Below are 23,756 nucleotides of genomic sequence, written 5' to 3'. Positions count from 1 at the left end.
CTGTTTTCTGTCTAACAGATATGAAGAAAATTTCAGAAACTCAGAAGGTAAACCAAATAATGGTAATTTACTCAAAAGTATACCATGATCAATTTTATCAAAAGCGTTTGCAAAATCAGTATAAACTGCATTGATAGGAAGCCCTTCATTCATTGAATCAGAAATATCCTGAATAAAGTTCATAAGATTAGTCGTAGTAGAACGCTTGGGATAAAACCCATGCTGAAATTCTGATACGTATGGTTTGATATGATTAAATATTCTAACATAGAGTATTTCTCCCAAGAGCTTCGCTGGAGTACATATTATTGAGATAGCTCTGTAGTTCTCAATTTTCTAACTATCACCAGATTTAAGGATCGGAGTTATTTTACTTATTTTCCAAATCTCAGGAAATATTTGCGTCTTTACGAATTAAATTGTATATGGCCCATAGTGGAACCATTAGCACTTCTGCACATCCTTTAATAATGTAAGAAGGTGTGTGATCAATTCCCGCCGATTTAGATGCCTTAAGTTTTGTCACTGCATCTTTGTACTCATCTTCGCGTATAGGACGTATCTGCAAACTGTGAGCAGTAATCATTGATACTGACTCAGAAGCTATATATAAAGAAGGCTGGGGTGCATAAACAGTTTGAAAATAACATGCAAACGCGTTGGCTATTCCTTGCGCAGTTACCAAATCGTTTCCACCATATGTCATACACTGTTTGAACAAACTATTATTTCGCTTACTTTTTATGAAACCCCAAAATGTTTTCGGATCATTTTTTATATTATTCTGTGACTGTAATATATACAATTTATATGTCCTTGCAATAAGTGTCTTAGACTGTTTTCTTATATATATGCTATCTGTATATGTGAGCACTGTATTAAGAATGCTTCATGTGCTTCCTGTGAATCTCCTTTAATTTCAACATTTTAACTATATCTAATGTAAACCAACAAGGGTACAGTCTTTTCTTATTCACTGATTTTTAGAAACATATTTTGTGAAAAGTTTATTAACCCCTGAGCGTCGCAGCCATTTAAATAGCTTCCCACCCCGCGGCCGGATGAGATTTCAAGTACGCGCGACTGAAATACATCGATTGACTTAAAGCGTTACTGCAAGTATAAGAGTAGCCCGATTTTCACGAAATTTGGAATTCCTTATGACAGAACAATGTACATGCAGATAATTACATAATTTTTTCACATTTCCTTAGTAATTTAGTTCCGTGTGATAGAGTTCGAAGCACTCTTTGAGACAGGGACTCAAGTCACACTCCTGGCAGCAGTACACTGACGTCTTCTTTTCGCCGTGTTTTGAACACAGGATACAATGTCCCTGAGGTTTGGATTTCCAAATCTTGGGTGCAATTTCCTGATAAAATATCTTTCCTGCAATCTTGGAACTGTATTATCTGATGCGCGCCGGCCTTAAATATTTCGTTCCCCTCCCGAGCGAGCGTATTTTGTAAACAAACCTTTCACCAGCTGAACCCGATAAGGTAATTGCTCAATATTTGTCTCTGTGACCTGAGTGAGTATTATTAGAGAATTTAGCAATCAGAATTCACCGTTGAAAACTTCTGTTTGACCTGTATAATTATCCATAGTCTCTTACACGAAATTTCCAAGTACTGTTTCCTCCTCATCGTCACTCTCATCATTTACCACTGCTACATCATCTATTTCATTATCACTGCTGCTTATACTATCACTACTACTTCCGACTAAACTTTCATCTGAATTATACAATATTTCAAGCACGTTACTGTCAGTCATACCACGGCCGAGCGCCGTGCGTCACACGGACTGATGAAGCTGCAGCGAGACGGAAAGCAACAGGATGAAACTGAATGAGGGGAATAACATTTATGACGAAACAAACCAACTCGATACATATTTCAGATAAAAGGTCGAGACAACGTCTTTCAAACGAGATATATACCATGAACAACTGGTTCTCGTATCGTATGACAGAAAGCAGCACTAACTGATGCCTACACAGAGCGCTCGTGGAAAATTACGAAAATATTACAAGCTGAGAAATAAAGAAAAATATAATAAATAAATCGCACTCCCTATGTACAAATAGAGCAAAGAACATCACACGAAAAGACAATCTTCTCAGATCATCATATCTTTATTTTATTCTGTGGGAAAAAATGAAGCAAACGGACTTTAAAAAAAAGCAAGAGATTTGTGCTCAGACTTATTTGACAAATAATTATCCTTGCAAAAATAACTACATTATAACGATTTTTCACTTCTTATTTTTAACACTGATAAAGCCGAAAATGTCTTCTTGGAAACAAAATAATTTGCATATCAGTAACTCCAAAACTCTTCGCGCTATAGCCGTAAATGTGAAACCATGTATGGGTCTATACCACGTATAGAGGTCGGCGCTGAGGGGTTAAGGACGTCATAAAAATAGCTTACTGCATTATTAGGGTCTTCACTCAATAGTAACTGATTCCAGTCATATTTTTGTAACGATACATACAATTCATAAAAATCGGCCTTCTGGAAATTGTAGATGCTGACAGGTAATATTTTGACTCGCTCAATGTTAGCAACCAGTTCAAAATATAAAGCAGGATGATTAGAATCCTCAGGCACAAGGGGGGTAATCTCTTCTGAATACATTAATATTTCCTACATAGTTGGACAGAACTAAATCAAGTGTTTAACTACTAGCATTTTTTCCGTTATGTAATGAATTCAGAATGAATAAAGCAATAAAATTAGCCATAGAAAGGTATTTTAGTCCACAATTAAGTAAATTACAGTTACTATCATTGATCAAATGTAAGTTAAAATCACCCGTTATAATAACATTATAATGTTGTATGAATTCGATGTTTTCAAGTACAGCGAAAAAAATTATTAAAAGTTTCTAAATCAGAGTTTGGTGGAAAGTAAACAGTTACCACGATATTTACCTTTTCACCTAAAATAAATTTAACACAGGCACATTCGATGTTCTCTACATCAAGTTCTACAAGAACAGATTTAAAAGTATTGGCAACAGTTATCAAAACACCACCACCCTTCTTATGAACACGATCCCGCCGAAAAACATTATATCTTGTACCAAATACTTCTCCATTATATACGCTCTTCGTCAACCATGACTCTGTCACCATGATCACGTCATAATTAATAGCAAGGGCACTTGTGTATACGTCACATATTTTGGAGTTCAACCCTCTAACATTCTGATAGTAAAATGATAACAATTTATCCCTTACAGCTATCTATATCATGCCAAATTCTTAACATCATCAAGCGTTCTAAGGGAATGTACATAAGTGTCCCTTGCTTTCTTCCTAAGTTTAATATTTCCTGCATTATCCACCCACAAATACGCAATATCTCTCTCCTTTTTTACCTTTCTCGCTTTAGTGAAAATAATCCTTCTGTTTAAAGTGAGATTTTGGCTGACATAGATAGGCCCCCCAGAGGTAAGTCCAATGTCAGCACAGCTCAAGTTACGTTTAATCTTACGCCTCTGGAGAAACATATCCCTGTCAGATTTTCTAACAAATTTCACAATAACTCCTGCGTGAGGTTCACTTATTGGCTTTTTTAACCTATGACATGTGTCAATCATATTATCAGTCACAATAACATCTAATGCCCAACCTAAATTTTTCACTAAGGAGATCACATCTTCATTTGGCGTTTCAGGAATCCCATGTATTACCAGTGTATTCCGCCTTCCATATTGGTCTAGATCGTCTATTTGTTGCTATAAGTTGCTGATCTTGTTCTTTAATGCACAGTTCTCTGATTTAAGGCTCTCAATAACTTCCTTACATGATTTCAGTTCTTCTCATTGACTCTTGAGTAAAATAAAGTCTTCCTCCAGTTTCTCATCAACCGAGTTCAGTGATTTACCGAGCTCTACCTCACAATTCTTACACGATTCCTTAACTTGTTTACTAATTGAAAGCAGAAGTCGATATATCTCGCTTACAGTCGGTATATTTTCTACAACTTTACTGCCCTCGTGATCACTCACATTACTACAGGGAGTTTTCTCACAATTACTGCATCACCACATCTCATCATTGGATCGCAAGTTTTTCCCGTACTCTTCCGTAAAATTTTCACATGCACTATGAAATAGATCACTGCATAACTTGCACTGAATTTTTCCATTTACATCCTGACGTGCGACAGTTTTTGAAAAATTTTCACACACACCCATTTTACAACAGCAAATACTGGTGCTCTGTACAGATTAACTTTCGTGATGTTGGCAGTACTCGTTGCAATCGATTCAATACAATACAATTTTACTCCTTGGAAACTTTGAGCATTGAAGTTGGTAGTAGTTTGTAACAATCGATAGTTCACTTGACGCCACAGAAATGTCAACACTCTATGTTGGTAACAACTTTGTAAACACTGTTATAGATTGCACTGAAACTCCCTACAGTTTAAAAACTGATTTACAGCACTTGCTATAGTTGAAATGTTTTTACGTCAGTTCTTTTCAGCGAAACATCATATATTCACTATAAAATCTTGAAAGCCAGAGCACAAGTCACTGCCTGGCTACCTCGCCATTACCAACACAACTCACAGGCAAACTAGGCCCATGGTGTTCCACAAATAGTAGTATGAATCACAGTCAACCAATACCCATGGAATTCCTTATACAATCACGGGCAATGCAGATCCATGGTGTTACTCATATAGTAGTGCAAATCACAGGCAACCTAGACCCGTGGTGTTCCTCACATAGTGGTGCTAATCACTGGCAACCTAGACCCGTGGTGTTCCTCACATAGTGGTGCTAATCACTGGCAACCTAGACCCGTGGTGTTCCTCACATAGTGGTGCTAATTACAGGCAACGTAGACCCGTGGTGTTCCCCACATAGTGGTGCTAATCACTGGCAACCTAGACCATGTTGTTCCTCACATAGTGGTGCTAATCACTGGCAACCTAGACCATGTTGTTCCTCATATAGTGGTGCTAATCACTGGCAACCTAGACCATGTTGTTCCTCACATAGTGGTGCTAATCACTGGCAACCTAGACCATGTTGTTCCTCACATAGTGGTGCTAATCACTGGCAACCTAGACCATGTTGTTCCTCACATAGTGGTGCTAATCACTGGCAACCTAGACCCGTGGTGTTCCTCACATAGTGGTGCTAATCACTGGCAACCTAGACCATGTTGTTCCTCACATAGTGGTGCTAATCACTGGCAACCTAGACCATGTTGTTCCTCATATAGTGGTGCTAATCACTGGCAACCTAGACCATGTTGTTCCTCACATAGTGGTGCTAATCACTGGCAACCTAGACCCGTGGTGTTCCTCACATAGTGGTGCTAATTACAGGCAACGTAGACACGTGGTGTTCCTCACATAGTGGTGCTAATTACAGGCAACGTAGACACGTGGTGTTCCTCACATAGTGGTGCTAATCACTGGCAACCTAGACCATGTTGTTCCTCACATAGTGGTGCTAATCACTGGCAACCTAGACCATGTTGTTCCTCACATAGTGGTGCTAATCACTGGCAACCTAGACCATGTTGTTCCTCACATAGTGGTGCTAATCACTGGCAACCTAGACCCGTGGTGTTCCTCACATAGTGGTGCTAATCACTGGCAACCTAGACCATGTTGTTCCTCACATAGTGGTGCTAATCACTGGCAACCTAGACCCGTGGTGTTCCTCACATAGTGGTGCTAATTACAGGCAACGTAGACACGAGGTGTTCCTCACATAGTGGTGCTAATTACAGGCAACGTAGACACGTGGTGTTCCTCACATAGTGGTGCTAATCACTGGCAACCTAGACCCGTGGTGTTCCTCACATAGTGGTGCTAATCACTGGCAACCTAGACCATGTTGTTCCTCACATAGTGGTGCTAATCACTGGCAACCTAGGCACGTGTTGTTCCTCACATAGTGGTGCTAATCACTGGCAACCTAGACCATGTTGTTCCTCACATAGTGGTGCTAATCACTGGCAACCTAGACCATGTTGTTCCTCACATAGTGGTGCTAATCACTGGCAACCTAGACCATGTTGTTCCTCACATAGTGGTGCTAATCACTGGCAACCTAGACCATGTTGTTCCTCACATAGTGGTGCTAATCACTGGCAACCTAGACCATGTTGTTCCTCACATAGTGGTGCTAATCACTGGCAACCTAGGCACGTGTTGTTCCTCACATAGTGGTGCTAATCACTGGCAACCTAGACCATGTTGTTCCTCACATAGTGGTGCTAATCACTGGCAACCTAGGCACGTGTTGTTCCTCACATAGTGGTGCTAATCACTGGCAACCTAGGCACGTGATGTTCCTCACATAGTGGTGCTAATCACTGGCAACCTAGACCCGTGGTGTTCCTCACATAGTGGTACTAAACCGGGCAATGCACAAACCTGTAGTTTTCCTATCATAGTGGTACTAATCAGAGGCAACCGGGACCCATGGAATTACTATATAGTAGTACATACATACATTTATTGAACATAACAGGCGACTTCGCCCCTATACATGTTCACATGCAGAGTAAAATAAATAATAAAGAATAATAATAATAATAATAATAATAATAATAATAATAATATTAATAATAATAATGATAAGGATAATAATAATAAGAATAATATAGTATTCTTCTAGCAGTCGTTAGCTGTAGCAGTCACTCACTCAATGTTCAAACATGCTCATCCAGTGTCCTTATTATGCTCTGTGCTTGCGTCACATTATTGTTCCTGACCTACACCTAATCAATAAATCAAACAACAACACTCAGCATTTCAGCACTTGCATTCCAGCCAACTTTAAAACAAACAGACCATGGAATCCCGTATCATTACCCAACTCCACATAACTAAGTACTCGACCCCTATATTCTCTAATCCATTAGAATTTTATCATACTATCCCCTTCCCTTATATACGTAACTATTCCACCCCCCTATTGCCCTGCCCACCCTCTAACTCGCTCTCCTTCATTTTACTCTCGCAGGCTTTTCTTGTCGCACATAAATACCTGTTCAATTCACCCCCTTTTTCCCATTGTTTAATAATCCATCTCAGGATTGCGTTCTCATCCCCTCTCCCCAATATTCCCCGATGCTCGGCACTCAATAATCCATGTCTTATCTCCCTCGTTACCTCACAGTCTCTTAGCAAGTGAAAATCATCATTCACATCTCCGCAAAGAACACACCTTGCCTTATCCCTCGCCTGTAGCCACCCTGTATTCCTTTGCAAACCTAAAAGCCACCACATCATCCCATACCGTTTTGACCTATCAAGGTATCTAATATTCAACCCTGCTATCTCCTCTATTTTCGTCAAAACAGTCAGCGAATTTCTTAGTCTGCTTTCCCCCAATAATTTCTGCCTATGGATATCTCTAATTCTCTTTTCCAGTATCTTCATCCCTCTCACTTCTGTCTTCGACCAAACCTCCCCCCACAGGTGTCCAAATCCTATGTTCTCCAAATATCCCTTTATTTTTTCTAACTATCCACCCCTATACATGCTCTTACATTGCTGTTCATACGCTGCCTGTAATACCCTCCCTCCTTCCTGTCTTTTAAAATTCATCCAGTATCTAACTATTCTTTTCACACCCTCTGATTCCAAATCCTCTCCACACATTAATTCCGCCCCTACATTTGCTGTACACCTCGGTAAGCCCATTACTAACTTAGCAAAACTACTAACAATCCTTCTTAGTTCCTCTCTTTTCTCATCCAGCCCCCAAACTTCTGCGCCGTATAATACCTTCCCAAAAATTACCGACCTCAACACTAGCCTCAGTGTTTTATAACTAATCCCCGGATATTTGGCTAGCAAATTTCTGACTGAGGCTAAGGCTGCCAATCCTCTATATATAGTAGTACTAATCAAAGATAACGCAGACCAATTCCGAACACGGTAGAACCAACCTATTCGAGCGCAGTGCTTGGCACGTTCTCTTACTAACACTAGTCTGTGCAGCCGAGTGCCCCGTCTGCATCCTCGGAGTGATGCACACTATAGTGCAAAACATAGGCAATGCCCAGATCTGTGATGATCTTCAGAGAATTGTACTACAATAACAATAATGTTATTAGCATTTCGTAAAACTAAGTATTTTTACGGTTTCTGGAGACGCCGAGGTGCTGGAATGTAGTGCCGCAGGAGTTCTTTTACATACCAGTAAATCTCCCGACACGAGGCTGGCATATTTGAGCACCATCAAATACTACCGGACTAAGCCAGGATCGAACCTGCCAAGCTGGAGTCTGAAGGCCAGTGCCTCAGCCACCTGGGCCACTCAGTCCGGCAGCATGGTACTACTCCTAGGTACCGTAGACCATGTTGTTCCTCGCAGGGTGGTACTAATCGTAAGTAACGTCAACCCATGTTGTTCCTCGCAGTGTGGTACTAATCGTAAGTAACGTCAAACCATGTTGTTCCTCGCAGAGTGGTACTAATCGTAAGTAACGTCAACCCATGTTGTTGCTCGCAGAGTGGTACTAATCGTAAGTAACGTCAACCTATGTTGTTCCTCGCAGAGTGGTACTAATCGTAAGTAACGTCAACCCATGTTGTTGTTCGCAGGGTGGTACTAATCGTAAGTAACGTCAACCCATGTTGTTCCTCTCAGAGTGGTACTAATCGTAAGTAACGTCAACCCATGTTGTTCCTCTCAGAGTGGTACTAATCGTAAGTAACGTCAACCCATGTTGTTGCTCGCAGAGTGGTACTAATCGTAAGTAACGTCAACCCATGTTGTTGCTCGCAGGGTGGTACTAATCGTAAGTAACGTCAACCCATGTTGTTCCTCTCAGAGTGGTACTAATCGTAAGTAACGTCAACCCATGTTGTTGCTCGCAGAGTGGTACTAATCGTAAGTAACGTCAACCCATGTTGTTCCTCTCAGAGTGGTACTAATCGTAAGTAACGTCAACCCATGTTGTTCCTCTCAGAGTGGTACTAATCGTAAGTAACGTCAACCCATGTTGTTGCTCGCAGAGTGGTACTAATCGTAAGTAACGTCAACCCATGGTGTTCCTCGCAGAGTGGTACTAATCGTAAGTAACGTCAACCCATGTTGTTGTTCGCAGGGTGGTACTAATCGTAAGTAACGTCAACCCATGTTGTTGCTCGCAGGGTGGTACTAATCGTAAGTAACGTCAACCTATGTTGTTGCTCGCAGGGTGGTACTAATCGTAAGTAACGTCAACCTATGTTGTTGCTCGCAGGGTGGTACTAATCGTAAGTAACGTCAACCCATGTTGTTCCTCTCAGGGTGGTACTAATCGTGTAACGTCAACCCATGTTGTTCCTCGCAGAGTGGTACTAATCGTGTAACGTCAACCCATGTTGTTGCTCGCAGAGTGGTACTAATCGTAAGTAACGTCAACCCATGTTGTTGCTCGCAGGGTGGTACTAATCGTAAGTAACGTCAACCCATGTTGTTGCTCGCAGGGTGGTACTAATCGTAAGTAACGTCAACCCATGTTGTTGCTCGCAGGGTGGTACTAATCGTAAGTAACGTCAACCCATGTTGTTGCTCGCAGGGTGGTACTAATAGTGTAACGTCAACCCATGTTGTTCCTCGCAGAGTGGTACTAATCGTGTAACGTCAACCCATGTTGTTGCTCGCAGGGTGGTACTAATCGTAAGTAACGTGAACCCATGTTGTTGCTCGCAGGGTGGTACTAATCGTAAGTAACGTCAACCCATGTTGTTGCTCGCAGGGTGGTACTAATCGTAAGTAACGTCAACCCATGTTGTTGTTCGCAGGGTGGTACTAATCGTAAGTAACGTCAACCCATGTTGTTGCTCGAAGGGTGGTACTAATCGTAAGTAACGTCAACCCATGTTGTTGCTCGCAGGGTGGTACTAATCGTAAGTAACGTCAACCCATGTTGTTGTTCGCAGGGTGGTACTAATCGTAAGTAACGTCAACCCATGTTGTTCCTCTCAGGGTGGTACTAATCGTGTAACGTCAACCCATGTTGTTGCTCGCAGGGTGGTACTAATCGTGTAACGTCAACCCATGTTGTTGTTCGCAGGGTGGTACTAATCGTAAGTAACGTCAACCCATGTTGTTCCTCTCAGGGTGGTACTAATCGTGTAACGTCAACCCATGTTGTTGCTCGCAGGGTGGTACTAATCGTAAGTAACGTCAACCCATGTTGTTGTTCGCAGGGTGGTACTAATCGTAAGTAACGTCAACCCATGTTGTTCCTCTCAGGGTGGTACTAATCGTGTAACGTCAACCCATGTTGTTGCTCGCAGGGTGGTACTAATCGTAAGTAACGTCAACCCATGTTGTTCCTCGCAGAGTGGTACCAATCGTGTAACGTCAACCCATGTTGTTGCTCGCAGGGTGGTACTAATCGTGTAACGTCAACCCATGTTGTTCCTCGCAGAGTGGTACCAATCGTGTAATGTCAACCCATGTTGTTGCTCGCAGGGTGGTACTAATCGTAAGTAACGTCAACCCATGTTGTTCCTCTCAGGGTGGTACTAATCGTGTAACGTCAACCCATGTTGTTCCTCGCAGAGTGGTACCAATCGTGTAACGTCAACCCATGTTGTTGCTCGCAGGGTGGTACTAATCGTAAGTAACGTCAACCCATGTTGTTCCTCGCAGGGTGGTACTAATCGTGTAACGTCAACCCATGTTGTTCCTCGCAGAGTGGTACCAATCGTGTAATGTCAACCCATGTTGTTGCTCGCAGGGTGGTACTAATCGTAAGTAACGTCAACCCATGTTGTTCCTCTCAGGGTGGTACTAATCGTGTAACGTCAACCCATGTTGTTCCTCGCAGAGTGGTACCAATCGTGTAATGTCAACCCATGTTGTTGCTCGCAGGGTGGTACTAATCGTAAGTAACGTCAACCCATGTTGTTCCTCGCAGGGTGGTACTAATCGTAAGTAACGTCAACCCATGTTGTTCCTCGCAGAGTGGTACTAATCGTAAGTAACGTCAACCCATGTTGTTCCTCGCAGGGTGGTACTAATCGTAAGTAGTAGTATAATTGGACAGTTCGGGCGCCTCCGCCTCTACCGGGCTCCCAGGGGCCTCCTCCTCCGCCACCGCACGAGAGGCCTTCCCAGGGGCCCGCTCCTTCGCCACCGCACGGGAGGCCTTCCCAGGGGCCCGCTCCTCCACCCGCGAGAAATTTGAATAGGTAAACAAAGCCACGTGCTTTTTGACAGCTATCATCGACAACAACGCATCGATAACCTCAGTACTGCCCTCTTAATGGGCCTAAACCTTAGTGGTAACACCTTAACCTCACTAGCGCGAGATTTGAATCGGTAAACAAATCCACGTGCTTTTTGACAACCACGTGCTTTTCGACAGACAACAACGTATCGCAAAAATCAGTGCTGCCATCTTGACGGGCCTAAACCGTAGTGCTGCCAACTTAACCTTACTAGCGCGAGATTTGAATCGGTAAACAAAGCCACGTACTTTTTTTAACAGCTGTCATCCGCCATCTTTAATCAAGAGATCACCGTGCTGCACTCTTTAGTTGAAATGTGATGGCGACAAATTCCACATTCTCTTGTTTGGAAACAAACCGACGTGCTTTTTTTGAGAGCTGTCATCCGTCATCTTTAAACCACAGAGCACCGTGCTGCACTCTTGCGGGAATTTCGTCAGCTGTCATCCGCCATCTTTAATCCACAGAAAACCGTGCCGCCCTCTTTATGGCTACTACCTTAAGCATGTAGTAGCGGGCAATTTGATGTGGTGGCGGCAAATTGAAAAATTCCACGTGCTCTTGTTTAGAAACAAACTCACGTGCTTTTTGACAGGTGCCATCCGCCATCTTGCATCACAAACCTCAGTGCTGCATTCTTTAGCTACATACCTTTGAAATATGGTGGCGGATAATTTAAAAAATTCTACAGCAGCCATATCTCGACGCTAATTGCACAAGATGGCGGCTATACTTGACTCCTTAAGGGTGCTTACGCAAGATGGCTGGTATACATAGGTTCTTATGAGATTCCCTTGGGATGCTTGCGCAAGATGGCGGTTATACATGGCTCCTTATGAGACTCCCTAGGGATGCTTGCCCAATAAGGCGGTTGCTCTTATGAGACGGCTTAAGGGTGCTTGCACAAGATGGCTTGAGACGCCCTAAGGATGCTTGCGCAAGATGGTGGACACAAGATGGCAGCTATACACGACGCCTTGTGAGACGCCTTAAGGGTGCTTGCGCAGGATGGCTGCTGCTCTTATGAAGAAAGCTAGCTTAGAGGTTAACGTGCCGTGCTAGTTCGATTCATTAAATATACGGCTTAAATGCAAAATGTTAAATATCTCGAAAACGGTGCGTCGTAGAGCAAAACGGACAAAATATTTTCGCCTAATAGCTAGGATCGCAATATGAGGAACATAAAGGTATAAGAAAAACATAGTGTAATGATGATATCAACGGTTCGGTTCCTACTTAGGCCCTTTGGCATTTGCCCTGTTTTAGCTTGTAATGAAGCAAGTTTTTGTAACATGATCAGGTCTAGCTATGGTAGAGAGTATAACGTGTCGTGCTGGTCCGCTTCATTAAATTTAGGGCTTAAATGCAAAATGTTAAATATCTCGAAAACGGTCTATCGTAGAGCAAAACGGACAAAATTTTTCCGCCTAATACGTAGGTTCGCAGTATGGGGAATATGATAGCATAAGAAAAAAGTAGTCTACTGATGAGATCAACGGTTCGATTCCTACTTAGGCCCTTTGGCATTGGCAGCTATCTAATTCTACAAGATGGTGGCTATACATAGCTCCTTATGAGACGGCTTAAGAGCGCTTGCACAAGATGGCTGCTGCTCTTATGGGACGCCCTAGGGGTGCTTGCGCAAGGTAGCAGCGACAAGACGGTGCCTATACACAGCTCCTTAATATGGCCTAGGGGTGCTTACACAAGATGGTGGCTGCTCTGATGACGAAAGCTAACTTAGAGGCTACTGCGAAAGATGGCAGCTGCTGTTATGCATACGGTGGAGGGCAATTTGAAATTCTACGTGCTCTCGTTAGGAAACATATCCACGTGCTTTTTTTAACAGCTGTCATCCGCCATCTTTAATCAACAGAGCACCATGCTGCACTCTTTAGCTAGATACCCATTAGCGGGCAATTTCGTCAGCTGTCATCCACCATCCTTAATCGAGAGAGCGCAGTGCTGCACTCTTTAGTTGAAATGTGGTGGCGAAAAATTTGACAAGCTGCCATCTTTAATCGAGAGATAACACTAAACCTCATACCTTTGAAATGTGGTAGCGGGTAATTTGAAAAATTCTACGTGCTTTTTCTTGACAGCAGCTATCTTTAAACAACAGCGGCTATACATAAGCTGTTAAGACCTCCTCTTATGTCAAGACATAGCTCTATCGAACAAGTTTAAACCTGAATCTGGATAGCTAGAATGAGCACGTGCTGCAGTGATGACGTCTTTATGCATGTTTAGACTTACAAATCACAAAAGAAGTGATTGAAAGATAACAAGACTAGAATCGAACACTGCACTCGATGTCGTTAACTTTATTATGTGATCGGAACATTGATTGAAGTGTTTAGAACACTAAATAAGTTTTTTTTTGCTAGTTGCTTTACGTCGCGCCGACACAGATAAGTCTTATGGCGACATAGGACAGGGAAGGGCTGGGAGTGGGAAGGAAGCGGCCGTGGCCTTAATTAAGGTACCAGTCACGTGTAAACTTGCTCCGCACTTACCTGCCTAATTAAGATAACTAGCAGCTGGGATTCCTTGTGTGTGTTCAGGCGTCATCACTAAGTTCACGTTTTGATTTAAAACGGTCAAAATGACTCTCAAGGACGTCGAGAAGAGGTTGTCAGAGTACGAGAACCGCATGGCTGAATTTCAAGCTCGCTTGGAGGAAGCCATGACGGCTTCCGACCGCAGTGCAGACAGCAGTGCCGCCAACCCCCAGGAGCTGCTCACCAGCCTAAGCTCCATTTTTAAGAACTTCAGAGATTCCATGGGTGCTGAGATAGCTGACATGAAGCAGGCCATTGCGGAGATCCATCAAATGATGGATAAACAAGAGGAGATGGCTGTTGAAGCAGCCCAGTACAGTAGGCGAAATTGCCTACTGATACATGGGGTTAAGGAATCACCTGAAGAGGACACCTATGGGGCTGTTATAGACGTCATTAAGAATAGACTCAAGGTAGATATTGGCATGGACAGTATCGATAGATATCATAGATTGGGTGGCCAGCGCAGGACGACTACGAACGTAGTGGCCACTGGGAACAGGCCAATAATTGTGAAGTTTCTGCGATACAATCAGCGGGACCAAGTCTGGTGGGCGAAGCGACTACTGAAGGGCACAAACATTATGGTCACGGAGTCCCTCACGGCAACAAGAAAAGGGATTTTGAATAAGGCACGCGACGCATTTGGACTGCGGAATGTGTATACACAGGATGGACGTGTGACTGTAATTACTCTCTTCACTCCTAGGGACCTACTGTAAATGTTCTCATTAGGCAGCGTAGCGGAGCACAGAATCAATGACAATGAGTGAATGTGTTATAATAGGGCTAGTTTTAAAATATGTAACAGGACTCTTGTTTACCATGAGTTTCAAATTTGCCTCAAATAGTGTTAGTTATGTGTATATTTTTTTGAAATGTGAGTGTGAATGTGTGTGTGCAACAGTGAACGGGAGGCAGCAGTGAGTACCCATTGTTTCTGTCAATCTAAGTTAATGTTATCTCAACGCCCGCTACCTGAGTCTGGCTCTGGTCCGCAACAAGTGTCTTGTTGAGACAGGCTCTCTCCTCCATGCGACAGGGTTCGCAATTTTGCCATGTGAACGCTCTCTCTCTCCCTGCTCACACAGATGAAATACGTACAATTGTTAACGACAATGACGTACATGTTTTTTGTATTAGTGAAACTTGGCTAAGGCCTACTATCCCTTCCGCCATGGTAAATATTAATAATTACGAACTCGTCCGCTGGGATAGAACGGTTGATAGGAAAGGTGGCGGTGTAGCCCTTTATTTCAGAAATGACTTGAGAGGTAGAGTAATATGCACATCACAAAATGCCACTCAACCGGGACCAGAGTTCATGTTCGTGGAGATCACCGTTAAAGGGACGAAAGTCCTCTTCGCCGTAGTTTATAAACCTCCAGATATAGTGAACATGACGGAGTTGGAAGCTTGTTTATTCAACCTAGTACCAACTTACGAACATATCGTACTATTAGGAGACTTAAATATACTGTAAACTTACTGAAAGAATCAGCTCAGAAGGACAAACTACTTGATATACTATTTTCCTGTAACCTTACGATTCTCCCATTAAATCCTACCAACCATATATATAGCAATAATCACACTTCACACTCACTAATCGACCTAATCATAACAAACAATCCCCAGAAAGCCTTAAATCACGGCCAAATTCCTGTTCCATCGATCTCAACACACGACCTAGTTTATTTATCCTATTCTCTTCGCATACCCAAATATAAACCTAAGTTCACCACTTGCAGGAATATAAGAGATATTAATTTAGATCAACTGAAGTATGACGCCTACAACCTACCCTGGAATGATATTCTACTACTAGACGATATTGACGCAAAAATAGACAAACTAAATTCCCTCATTACTAGTCTATACGACAAACATGCTCCAAACGACAAGTGAAAGTGAGTCGCACCCCCCTGCCCATGGTTAAATGACGAAATTAAGAATTTGATGGCTCGCCGTGATTCATGGTTCCGACGGTACAAACGTACCCGTAACGAATCCGATTTTGAAAACTATCGGGTACTTAGGAACAGAATTAAGCAAGAAATTAAAAATCATAAATTTAAGTACTTAAACCGTCTTTCAGGTAAAGTGAATGCCAGGAATTCCTGGAGAGAACTACGCTCTCACAGTATTGTAAAAGGCCAACAACAGCAACGTGAACCAACTGACGAGCTTATTACATATTTCTATGGAGAACGAATCGCGTTTAAACCAATCAATCAGGCAGAATTAAATACGAATCAACCAGCCATCCCTCCACTTAACCGCCCTCAATTTTCATTCCAAGAGGTCACTAGCAACCAAATTAAAAAAGTACTGTACTCTAATAAATCTAAAGCAGTAGGGGTAGATGACATCCCTATACATTTCATACATAATATAATAGGCGCTATCCTCCCGATTATCACACATATATTCAATTACTGTCTTAGAAATGGAACTTTCCCTGCACTATGGAAACAAGCTAATGTCATCCCAGTGCCCACGATAAACGATCCTAAACTGACCTCTGATTATCGCCCAGTTTCTATTCTTCCAGCGCTTTCTAAGGCTTTGGAAAGACTGGTGTACGAGCAAGTATTGAAATATTTAAATAACTATTCTCTCCTTGACCCATTACAATCGGGCTTTAAGAAAGGGTACAGCACTGCCACGGCTCTCTTTAAAGTGACAGAATACATCAGACTAGCTATGGAACAACGACAACTTACAGTACTAACGCTACTGGATTTCAGTGGTGCATTTGATACAATAGACTTACAGCTACTAATTAAGTAAATGGAATCTTACTTGTTTGACCCTTTAGTACTGAAGTTTTTTACGTCATATTTGAAAGATCGGAGGCAGAGGGCCATAACTCGCGAAAGAAATTCAGAATGGCGTACAAGGAAAGTTGGCACGCCACAAGGTAGTATTTTAGGACCGTTGCTTTTTACATTGTATATCAATGACATTTCATCTTCTCTAAAGACGTGTAATTATCACCCATATGCTGATGATCTCCAAATTTATTACCATTGCAGCTTAAGCGAATTACCAAACGCAGTAAAATGCATAAATGATGACATGAAAAAACTCAGTGAATATGCTCTCGCAAACAGACTTCTCATAAATCCATCAAAATCGCAAGCTATCATTGTCGGTTCCCAGAAGCTCCTACAGAAGATCAACGATTCGATCATTCCTCCTTTACAAATAAATAATAGCACAATTCCGTACAGTAAAACAGTGAGAAATCTTGGGGTGACTATGACTGAAACTCTAAATTGGACAGAACATATCAAAAACGTAAGTCAGAAGGTGTTTGCTACTCTACACCCACTGAAATTAAATAAAGATATTATACCACTAAACATGCAGCAAAGATTAACACAGACCCTAATTCTTCCTATCCTTGACTACTGTGATGTTATCTTGGTAGACGCTACTAAAGAACAAACTAGGAAACTGCAGCGTATTATGAATTGTTGCCTTAGATTCATTTTTAACCTAAGGTATGATGTGCATATTACTCCTTATTATCAAGCACTGCACTGGTTAAAACCTGATAAAAGACGTAAAAATCATATACTTGTCTTAATACACAAACTCCTGCATAGTAACTCCCCCCAGTATATTTCATCTAAATTCACTTCCTCTCTTCCTTCCATAATCGTAACACTCGCTCGGGCTCCACTTTAGCTATTCCTCTTCACCACTCTTCTGTGTATAATAAATCTTTCATTGCAACCGGTTCCAGAATTTTGGAATTCCCTGCCAGTAAGTGTCAGGGGCATTGACTCCTTCCTCAAAATTAAAATATCTTGCCGAGACTTCCTGTTGAGAGTTACCGATTGAAGTGTGTATTGGTGTGTATTGTGTGCGTGTGATTGGTAATTGTAAAATTAAAAATTGTTTCTGTTAGTTTTTATAATGTAAACGAAAGGGTAGTTGATAGGTGTGTACATTGTAAGTGTGTGTGCAAGTGTCTGTGTGAGATAGAAAAGAGGACTGAAGTAACGAGCTAATAAGCTAATAAGCTGCATATTGTGTGGGTGTGTAACTTAAGCTTAATTTAGGAAATAGTATAAGTAGTGTAATTAGTATAATTAGTAATAGACAACCTTAATATAATTTGTTGTATTGTGGTTAAGTGTAAGAGAGGGCCGTGTGCCCTAACTTCGCCACATGAAAGAAGCCATAATAAATAAATAAATAAATAAATAAATAAATAAATAAATAAATAAATAAATAAATAAATAAATAAATAAATAAATAAATAAATAAATAAATAAATAAATAAATAAATAAAACAAATAAATAAATAAATAAGTAAATAAATAAATAAATAAATGTGTTTAGAACATGTCAGGGGATACCTTTGTTCTATGAAAATTAGATTACGGCACATTCCTTGTAGGGCTAATGGGCAAAAAGGGTAAAGGGCCAAAGGGCTAATGGGCTAAAGGGCTAGGGTGCCTCTCCTCTCCTCATCCGAGCTTGAGACAGGCTCTGCAACTAGAGGCGGAGTTAAAACCGTAAGGAAGGGAGAATTTTAGAAAATAATCTATACGAATATAGCTACTCGATCGACTATATACTACAGAAGGATGACTTAAATGAGGGTAAGAGCTGAGATTGTAGGAATGTGTTTAAGCTGTTTTACTATCGAGAGAGAGCTATTACTTAATAATACCTACACGACGTAATTCATGCTCTATTTCAAAAATATCTCCTTCGTGCTGTGTGTAACCAGCATCATGATAGGCTCTTAGCAGTTGTAAACGTTTTACGAGTACGTTGGAGTCTTTACCGTATCTTATATCTACATAGGGTAACAGAGGCTTGATGTGAACTTGGAGTCTATAAGCAGAGAGTTGATGTGTAGGGACTTGTTTTGATGTAATACGTGCTTCAGCAGTAGCGTTTCTAGGTACAAACTTAATTTGTTTCGATATCAATGAAGCGTTGAAATTTTCTTCTTCTTTATCTTGCATCTCTTCTTGAGATGTTTGCACTGCGACAGAACGTGCAGTAGGCTTATGAAATGAAGTAAGATCATCAAGCTGTAATGGTAATGAAACATTAAGATTTTCTTCTTCTTTTACTTCCCCTTTACTACTGTTTGATCAACATCATTAACCTTATTATCAAAATCATGATCTTGCCTCTCTTTATCTTGAAGTTTATACTTAGTAACAGAACTTGTAGCAGGCCTAGACAACAAGGGAGAAATAAAAATCTCTCGTAGAGGTGTACTTTTAAAAAATAAATCAGTGTTCGCTTGAATACGGTTGAGCTCTTTGTATTTTGTTCTCGATGAAGCTACATTAAACGCGGCTTCATGACGTTGAGCATTGTATGCGTTCTTGAACTCTTTTCTACAATGTTTGCAATAGAAAATTGTCCTACATGATATCTCATGACGTCTCTTGTGATAGCTTCGGGAAAATGCTTTTCCACACTCTTCGCAAATATACTTAGAAATAGGTTTTCCATGACGGACTTTAATCTTCTGCTAACAGATTCTTCTTTAAATCTACTAGACACTTGTTACTCTCTACTTCGATGATGCGAACAGCTTAGCGATTAACAGTAAACTAACACAAAAGCCTATAACCAAGGTAGCAACAGTAAGGTTCAAGCCCGTCAAGATAGCAGCAGTGAGGTTAGCGATGTTCTGTTGTTGGATTTTAAATTACGCGCTACGTCATGCATACGGTGGCAGCCTTGAGGTTTAGCGCTGTAAAGATGACAGCAGTGAGGTTAGCGATGTTCTGTTCTTGGATTGTAATTTCCGCGCTACAACAGGCATAAGGTGGTAGCCGTGAGGTTTAACGCCGTAAAGATGGCAACAGTGAGGTTAGCGATGCTCTATTGCCCTTCAAAGTGAGGTTAGGGTCCGTCAAGATGACAGCTGTCAAAAAAGCACGTGGCTTGGTTTACCAACAAGAGGACGTTAATGTGACGTCACGGTTAAACGGGATGCTACGTCAGCATGCGAAGTTCAATGTCTACACCTACGTAGTTAACACTCTGCTATGTTCACAAGATTTTTACACAAAACTATTCTTTATGCTTTAAGTTCGTGCACATAGGTTATGTTAAGATAGCAGCAAATACAAGCGATGGTCGCACGCTGTAGTAGAAGATGCATGCATTATCGACAGGTGATGTGTACACGCTTTTAAACCTTGCTATTCTTACCGCTGCTATGTTTGCATGATTTTAAAACATAACTATTCTTTGTGCTTTAAGTTCGTGCGCATATGTCATGCTAAGATAGCAGCACAAACACATGCGAACATTGTACACTGTAGCGGAATATTTTAGTACAATCGTCGATGCATGCATTATTGATAGGTGATGTGTACACGCTTTTAAACTTTGCTATTCTTTGTGCCTAAAGTTCGCTTACATAAGTTATGACAAGATAGCAATAGCGATCGTTGTACATTCTAGTAGAATAAATTTAGTATCATAGTCGATGCATTTGTTATCGATAGGTAATGCGTACACGCTTTTAAACATGGCTATTCTTCCTCCTGCTGCTATGTTCACAAGATTTTTTATACATCGCTATTCTTTGTGCTTTAAGTCCCTGCATATAGGTTACGCTAAGATAGCAGCACACTCTAGCGGGAGAAATAGTCGATGTATGCAAAATCGAAAGGAGATGTGTACACGCTTTGAAAAATAACTATTCTTTGTACATTAGTTCGTTCACATATGTGCTATTTCACCGTTATATATTTGCATCAGTAGGAACAAAAATGGCGTTCAAGCCATTAAAATGTCAATGTGAAAGCAACTAACATAGGTACGAACCGAAATGATAATCCTTTCAACCGGTAGTCACCAAAAGAACCATACTTAGAAGGCTGAGAGAAAAGAATGACAGAAGCGGATTATTTAAACCAATTATTAAGAAAAAAGAGAATTCCATTAGATCATTCTACACAATTCAGCACTACGGCAAGTAAGACGGAGTCGAGCAAAGAAATAAGCCAGCTTATCGGTTTTTAAGATCAACTATTGACGGAACATAAAATCCGCGGCAGCCCGCTCAACCTCAACTTCATAGATTGACATAACTGCGCGAAATTTAAAGACCAGCAAAACGGAATTAGCAAGTCTGGTACAACGAATACGTCACGGCTGGACTTGGAAGTTTTATATTTGTCTGATACTGCACATCGTAAACAGCAGAGTCCAACTAGCTGTCAAGTGCATTTCTAAGAAGCACGGAAAAATCGCATTCGCTCGGCAAGCGAGAGAGTTTTTACAAATAGTAGCACATTTAGAACTGTTATATCGAAACTAATCGTCCCAGAGTACATTTTATTCTGATATCATAGGCATTACGAAACGAAGATAAATTGCAAGATGACAACATTAACTAATACATTGTATTATTCTGTTCCTAACGTGGCAGAAACCACTATGATGTTCTAAAGGACCAAGGCATAGGACTACTTCGACTATGGTGGCGCTTTACGAGGTTGATGACCCAGGTGGATTGGAAGTCAGCTGAGAAGACGAGATGGACCCGATTACCTAAAGCAGAACCATGGAACGAGGCCTACTATTCCCGATGACCTACAGCGAGATGGCAAACAGGGCCCAGTAAGCAAAGTTAAGTCCCCTATGAGTCGTTTTTCGTAAGTAGAAACCTTTATTTTTTGGCTATGTGTGATATGATTTGTGACATAGTGCGTGCGTATATAATATTGAAGTGTAATTACATGGATGTAGGTATTCATCTGATAATACTGTAAAACCCATATGTAGGCGTAAAATACCAGTGAAAGCCGTTCGCAAATTTATCAATGTGGTGTGAGAAAAAGTAGTAGATGTTTTTAATCGTTAACAGTGAAGTGTTAAAGTGTAATATGAATGTCAATATACATGTGTGATGACTTTATCGGAATAGCAAGCTTAGAGGTCGTATTTAGGGAATGTTTACGACGAAATATAGTAGTACAGCTTAGTATTGTGATACACTTTTCTTTGACACTATGACGGTAAGCATAATGTTTTTATATTGTGAAGGTTATGGCACATATGCATCGTATTTAATGAGATGGGTGCTTGAAATGCATTGATATGGATATTACGTGATATCTGGAATGGTAAATGGAGAATGAAGTAATAATATAAGCGGATGTTAAGTTGTGATGGTGATATTTATTTTTTTTATTTGAGAGGTTGGTCATAGTAGTCTTCTGTGAGATGATAGTACGTGCAAATTATGCATGCTAAGATATATATTGAAACGTATTGTTTTCAATTGCTGTTTTTATTCCCAGATACACAAAGTAGGTTAGGATACGATCTCAATGCCATCAACACAGAGATGTTTGAGTATGTAGGGTCATCAGATGAACCAAGAGGCTGATAACGATAATATTTAGGCCTTCACTGAGTTATTTATGACCATTCTCAGGTACTCTCACACATGGTAACCTAATTCCTGATTTTATGGGAGCAGTTTGACACATCACTGGTGACTTAGTCATTCATATATGGATTTTTAGATGAAGGTAGAGTTTTCTAACATGCCAATTTTTCCACTTGTGGTGTAATTTGTTAGAAAGTTAAGTAAATACACTTGGCAATGCTACATTCAGCCAGACACGCACTTAAATTGAATTTTAACCATGGATTAAGATAATAATTAAGTGAATTAACCACATAAGCCATATGATAGAATTAATTTGAAATCAATTACGACTTGGAGTGGACCTGAATTATATGGAGATCAGATCTTATGAAATATGAAAAGAAGAAAAACAAGTGAACTTTCAAACATACGAGTTAACTGAAGTCCTCAGAAAACAGACATTGCTTTCCCATATGATTTTCTACTGTGTATGGACACAGATGTTAAGTTTAGCACAAAGTGACTTTCGTTTCAGCAGTCATATGTGAGTTAAAGGTTAAATGATAGAACTTTAAGTAACTTTGAGGAGCAATTCAGCTCAGTGAGAAGAGATTCCAGATCTTAATGAAATATTTATTTGGCTATTTTCACTGCGTTCTACATTCTGTTTAAAAACTATAATCTGAAATGATGTATATAGTAGGGAGTGTAATTTTCTTTTCATTTTTAACCAATTGGATGCATCTAATTCTTACAACTCTATTTAATAGTTTCATTTGATTAATATGTTTTAATTTTTCAATTCATTCTTCGAACATTATTTATCTATGACTTAGATTTTCAACAGGCCAGGGTTAATGAATTGATAGTTAGGGCCTAATTTTCAGCAACTTATTGCGAGTTTTTCCAAACATATTTTTCTTTTTTCAACTTAATTGTAACTGGTGGAGATATGTATAGCCTTACGAAGCTATCTACCTTGAATGAGGCATTTTTTACGATATCTTAGGTAACATTTCTTTAATATTTGGACTGAATAGTCAATAAAGGTTGAGTAGTGAAACTCCATAATTCTTTCAATGCCTACTTAGAATAAGAACTAGATGTAAGACTGTAATGACTCATTTTTTGATTGCGATTTCTTTAGCGTCACGTACGAATCACTTGAAATATCGTAGTAACCTGAAATTTGCGATTAATTTTGGCGACATGCGAGTATGGTATCCGACTGATAGCGTGTTGGAGACGTCCTTCTGCGTAGGTTGAGATTTACCATAGGCCATCGGCGTACTTTCTCAAGCGGAACCCACAACCCGGCAACATTAATCAGATAGAATCATTTATCAAGAGCTAGTCTGGATCTCATGTATCCTCACCTGGACGCGGGAACGGTGCATGTAGTTTTTGGCGCCCAACGTGGGGCAATTTAAGAGAAAGACACCGGGGTCAAGAGCCGTTGGTCGCCAGATCATGTAGATTTGTCGCACTTGGTGTTGGCAAAGAGAGAAGGACATCGTGGGAAAGAGAAGTTGGTCGTCAAACCATGTACATTTGATGCCACCACGTGTTCACAATGAAGAGAAAGTCATTGTGGTCAG

Source organism: Anabrus simplex, chromosome X (genome assembly GCF_040414725.1).
Source record: "Anabrus simplex isolate iqAnaSimp1 chromosome X, ASM4041472v1, whole genome shotgun sequence".
Classification (NCBI taxonomy): Eukaryota; Metazoa; Arthropoda; class Insecta; order Orthoptera; family Tettigoniidae; genus Anabrus; species Anabrus simplex.
This window is presented reverse-complemented; position numbering follows the sequence as displayed.